Source organism: Limulus polyphemus, unplaced genomic scaffold (genome assembly GCF_000517525.1).
Source record: "Limulus polyphemus unplaced genomic scaffold, Limulus_polyphemus-2.1.2 Scaffold11746, whole genome shotgun sequence".
NCBI lineage: Eukaryota > Metazoa > Arthropoda > Merostomata > Xiphosura > Limulidae > Limulus > Limulus polyphemus.
Window position 1 is genome coordinate 1 of NW_013677356.1, and position 6190 is coordinate 6190.

The 6190-nt window shown below is 29.2% G+C and overlaps 1 long non-coding RNA gene across 1 annotated transcript in view; it reads left to right on the forward strand.

The window, feature by feature from the left end:
* The first annotated feature begins 729 nt into the window (after nucleotides 1–729).
* Nucleotides 730–6190, forward strand: part of LOC111083870 — an 11712-nt gene continuing 6251 nt past the window's right edge. Inside the window, exons 1-2 of the long non-coding RNA XR_002609289.1 lie at nucleotides 730–741; nucleotides 1975–1977. This is a non-coding gene — a long non-coding RNA (uncharacterized LOC111083870). The remainder of the gene's footprint in view (nucleotides 742–1974; nucleotides 1978–6190) is intronic.

Consider the following 6190-nt stretch of genomic DNA (forward strand, 5'->3'; position numbering starts at 1 on the left):
GTGTCATTTTAAAATATGTACTTGTTGCCCCATCATACAGGTACAGACATTAAAACATAATTTAAATACCTGAAACTACTGGTAGTGTGTTTCCTACAGTGTAACATCCACATAAATCTGTGTCATTTTAAAATATGTACTTGTTGCTCCATCATACCGGTACAGACATTAAAACATAATTTAAATACCTGAAACTAATAGTAATGTGTTTCCTACAGTGTAACATCCACATAAATCTGTGTAATTTTAAAATATGTACTTGTTGCTCCATCATACATGTACAGACATTAAAACATAATTTAAATACCTGAAACTACTAGTAATGTGTTTCCTACAGTGTAACATCCACATAAATCTGAGTGTCATTTTAAAATATGTACTTGTTGCTCCATCATACACGTACAGACATTAAAACATAATTTAAATACCTGAAACTACTGGTAATGTGTTTCCTACAGTGTAACATCCACATAAATCTGAGTGTCATTTTAAAATATGTACTTGTTGCTCCATCATACAGGTACAGACATTAAAACATAATTTAAGGTTTTAGTTATACAATAAAAAGTGCCATAAAACAACACATTTCCTATATCTCTATTTATTCATTTTACCAATACATTAAAAAACAACATTGCCTATAAAGTATTTCCATGCCCATGCATTACCTTAAAATAAACCTAATTTTTACAGATTTTAATTAAATATTAGAAAAAACTATGTTTCTAAAATTCAAACAAGGTTTTATCAGTTAAAAAAAACTTGTATGACTTCCATATTTTGCTCAATTCTAATACCAAACTATTATTTTTCTATTAATCTTCAATGCTATATTACTTAGATATTAATGTATCAGAAATAGAGAATCTTGTCGTGAATGTTTTCATGCCAACAGTTACCACTTTTGTGATATATAACTTGTTTTTTTAACTAACATAATGTAAACCACAAATAGCTATGTAAAAGAATGCCTGAAACATGCTTTGACTCCACACACTTTATTAATGTTTCAAAATTACAAAGATCTTAATTTGTTCATCCCTCACTAGTAGTTTCTTAGAAACATAACCACAAAATGTCTAATAAAAATTTATTCATTGGACTTAAATATGGACTTATATCAATATGTTTATCACAAACACTAATAGAGCTATGAGTTATTTTACGGACTTTAATATACATCCAGTAATTTATAAATAACTAGTACGAAGATGGTGCCCAAATATTTGGTGTACTGTTCGTCTGTGTTTAGAGTAACTTTCTGGATGATGATAAACTTTTCCACATAATGAACAGTGGAAGACTTGTTTCTTTCCATGAACTGTCCTTCTGTGTCTGTTCAGTCCTGAAGCCCATGCAAATTCTTCATTACAAAGATGACAAATAAACTTGCCTCCTAGAAGTATTAACATTTTATTAGTCTTCAATCTATTTTCTGAAAAGTCATAAAGTTAAAGTATTTTAACAAAGGTTTAACACACTTGAAACAATTACCAGTAGTGTGATCATAACACAACATTAATATGCATTACAGTTTCTATAAAACTGAAAGAAAAGATCCAACTACTTAAAGTATACAAGTATGGTTTATTTTAACACAATACAAAACGTGTACATATAGTACAGACTTATAAGTCAATACAGAAATTCCAATGTAAAATAAATTTTAAAACAGTAAAAAAATAAGCTAACAAAAATTCTGGTTCTGATTCTTACAAAAATCTTTCATTATTTTTATTTTATTCTGAAAGAGTTCACAACATGAAAATAAACTAGTATCGTTGAATAAATTTAAGTATTTGTTTATTGTTATAATTCATAATGATAATCTGTGCAGCACAAAATTTTAATTCAAAAGCAGTGAAAATATTAATAAAAAAACATCATCACAGCACATAATGTAGTCCAATAAACAGTAATAAATCAATTCGATAATATTTTCAATCGGAATGCTGTATTCTGGTAGGAAAACAGTGTGTAACATTTAATGGAAGTAGAGAAGACGGCCATAAAAAAAAAAATAAAGTGGGTGTCTTCTGGCTTCCCTTTAACAGTATGTAACATTTAATGGAAGTAGAGAAGACGGCCATAAAAAAAATATAAAGTGGGTGTCTTCTGGCTTCCCTTTAATATATGTTTAACACTATATCATAGTGTTCACCATGCTACATCAACCCATAATATGACAACTCATGTCATGCTATGCTAAACATCTTCAGGAAATCTTTAAAAAGCTGTAATTGTATTATTTCCAACACAATTCTCTAACATTTGGCCACAATATTTAAGATATTCTGTAACTAGTTTTTTAAAAAAAGCAATATATCAATACATTAATTATGACAAGGAAATGAAAACTAGTTTCATACTGATAGTTTGTTTAAAAAAAACAAAATCTCAAAACTACAGTAGATAGATTTTCCAATTAGTAGTACTAAATAATAGCAAATGCTGATTTTGAGATTCTAGCTGTCTTAACTCTACATTTATAAGAATTGTTTGGTTTTTTCCTTTTGGACAGTTTGCAAAGCTACACAAGGGCTACGACAGCTAGTCATAATCTTAAAACTGATAGACTAGAGAGAAGACAGCTAGTCAACCACTCTTGAACTACCCTAATAAAATAATGGGAATTAACTGTCACTCATATAATACCCTAATAAAATAATGGGAATTAACTGTCACTCATATAATACCCTAATAAAATAATGGGAATTAACTGTCACTCATATAATATTTCCATCAAAAAGTAGTTTTTTTCTTTTTCAGCCAAGAGATTCCAGTGTATAATATGTGAAGCCAGGTTTACTTCATCTTATGCCTTGAACAGACACCAACGGTTTAAGCACTGGGAGAGGAGAACATGGATTTGTAGCTTGTGTGGCAGGATCTACACTCACCCAGAAAGTCTATCACGACACCGAAGGATAGATCATAAGATATTTGTACGAAATGTAGAAAATTAACACCATGAAATGGTACATTATGAATATAAGATGTACATTTTATTACATATTTCAATAAAAATTTGCTTAGAAAGACATAAATCTTTGTACTGCTAGAATAGATGGTCTGAGCTTAGATCAAACACCGTAAAAGTTGTGATAAATATGACTAATCACCAAAAGTCTATCAGGTTTATCAAGGGATAGTTTCATCATATCAATATAGCCTAGAAATTTAATTATGAAGATGTTGATAAAACATGTTATTTACAAGGTTTGAACGTTTCAGAATAACTTATTCCATCTTCAGCGAAATCTGAAACCTTGTAAATAACATGTTTTATCAACCATATTCATCTTCAGTTTCCTCATCATAAATCCATAGCCTAGAAATTAGTTAAGGCTTTGTTAGTATGATGTAACTATTCTTTGATAAAGATAATACAAGTAAATATTAGGATCAAAATATTTCATTTCATGATTACTTTTTATATTATCTGTTGTTCGTCGTCTACATTTTGATTATTGAAAACTGTAAAATTTTTGTGTGTAATTTTCTTTCTTGGGTTATCGGTACGTACACATGAATGTTTATACTCTGATTTCATTAATTCATTTAAATATGTATACAAAGCTACATTTTGATTATTGAAAACTGTAAAATTTTTGTGTGTAATTTTCTTTCTTGGGTTTTCGGTACGTACACATGAATGTTTATACTCTGATTTCATTAATTCATTTAAATATGTATACAAAGCTTTTTTTACACTTTAAGATTACTTTCTTTCAAAGAAGGTCAGACATGGCCCAGTTGCTAACATCGTGGACTGTGAATCCAAGGGTGCGTGGTTAGTTTCCTTTGTCGCAAAATATCACTCTGCACTTTTGGGCCATGAGTGCAGAACAAGAATAATTTTTCTACTATGTATTTACAATCTAATGTGGCTAAAATAAACTAAAGAATACAGTAGCAGTAGTAAAATTTTGTAATATCACAAAATCACATAAGCACTGACAGAATGAAAAACAAACGGATAAATAATAAAATACATTATAAACTTGATGGCAAAACAAATGGTATCTACATTAACAAACAAAGAGAAACAAACCAGTTGAATTCCTTTTATTTACTTTAAAAAACACATATTAAGTAACCTTTCTCTAAAATTAAAGTTATTCTAAAAAAGCAACAGTAACGCATCGCTGATTTCTTTCTATTTATGGGGACAATTGTGAAAAAATATTCCATTTCCAACAGGAAAACTTTACATTTTCAAATGAAGAACAAATAGGATTTTAAAAATATAAAATTCAAACACATGAAATCCATTTCTTTCACTTTATCTAAACCTTTATAGATACAGCAACAATAACAAAAAAATCAATACTTAAAAAAAGGTTCTTTTATGTGCTGATTGTTAGCACGTTCTCCATTCTTCTCAATACTACTATTATTGAATCCTTAAAAGTTAGAGGTTATCTCTATTCTGGTATTGATTGAAAATGTAATATTAATTCATATCATAATTTTTATACTTTGCAGCCTTTCAAAGTATCACAAAAAAGTTCACCAAACTGTTTTCTGTTGTTCTTAAACCATACCTTGTTGATCTATTTTAATAAAAAACATTGCCTCTGCTGCTTTTCCATGCCATTACTTTTCAGATGTCTTTAAAATCACAGAATGAAATAAAAATCAATTTATGTTAACAGTAAACACAAACGATTGAGAAATTAAACTGGAAGTTCAAAACTTTCTTCTTTATTGGAAGACAATCATTTGTTTCGACTTTATATGAATATATTAGGGTGTTTGAAGACCTTGCTACAGATACCACAAAGTGAGCCATATTTATGTTAACAGTAAACACAAACTATTGAGAAATTAAACTGGAAGTTCAAAACTTTCTTCTTTATTGGAAGACAATCATTTGTTTCGACTTTATATGAATATATTAGGGTGTTTGAAGAGCTTGCTACAGATACCACAAAGTGAGCCATATTTAGGTGGTGGAAACAATGATGTCTAAAAAGTGAATATGGCAGAACTGTTTTTATTTTCTGTGGGATAGAAAAGTTAAGTATGTTATGAAAGAACACCTAAAAAGTAATCTATAGCTTTCAAAGTTAAGTGGAAATCTTATAAGCATGCCCTCTGCTATAAAATCATGTTACAAATACAAATAATTTATAAAACAGACATATTTACAGAAAATAATTTTTTAATGTTTAAAACATTCCACAAAGAACACTTTTTTACACAATATCATGCTTACAGAATATTAAACAGTTTCATGTTTGTTTGTATATTCTAGTGTAAACAACACTGTGACCAGATGAAAATTAACTGACATTGGTTTCTGTTTCACAGCTATTTTAAATATTTTTGTAACCTAGTGTGTAACTTGCAAGGTACACTTAAACTGGGTATTAACTTTTCTTCTGTTAGAAATGCATATGTATTTCCACATGGATATGGAAAAAAATCCTGATCATATGACAGTAGTCCCAAGTTTACTTGTAACATTTACATGAATGTAGAATTATAGACATATGTGTGTTAATAACACCCCACATGGAATTATTCATGGAAATCCTATACCCTGAGGCAACATTGCATGATGCTGATTCACTAAATTATTAGGGCAAACAAACAGACATATGTGTGTTAATAACACCTCACATGTTGAAATTATTCATGGAAATCCTATACCCTGAGCCAACACTTCATTATATATATATTTCACTAAATTATTAGGGCAAACAAATAGACATATGTGTGTTAATAACACCTCACATGTTGAAATTATTCATGGAAATCCTATACCCTGAGCCAACACTTCATTATATATATATTTCACTAAATTATTAGGGCAAACAAATAGACATATGTGTGAAAATGTATAAAATAGAGCTTGTTAATAGAGTTCTATTACATCATGAACCTACCATCGACTTAAGCCAAAAACTCTGTAGAAATAATCTCAACCTTGATAACATATTATTATCAATAATAACAAATGAATTCCAATGGACAGTAAATGTACTTCTTGAATTAGAATTCACTACTAATTAAATGTTTATATATATGTTCAAAACTAAAGCAAAAAAGAAATATACTAACTGGCACACAGAAGATATGGAGGGAGGTTTGGATCTGAATGCCAACCCAAACATATCACAACTTAATGAAATAGTTGAATCTTCCCAACACTCTTATAATACACTCAAGACCCTAAAGTGTG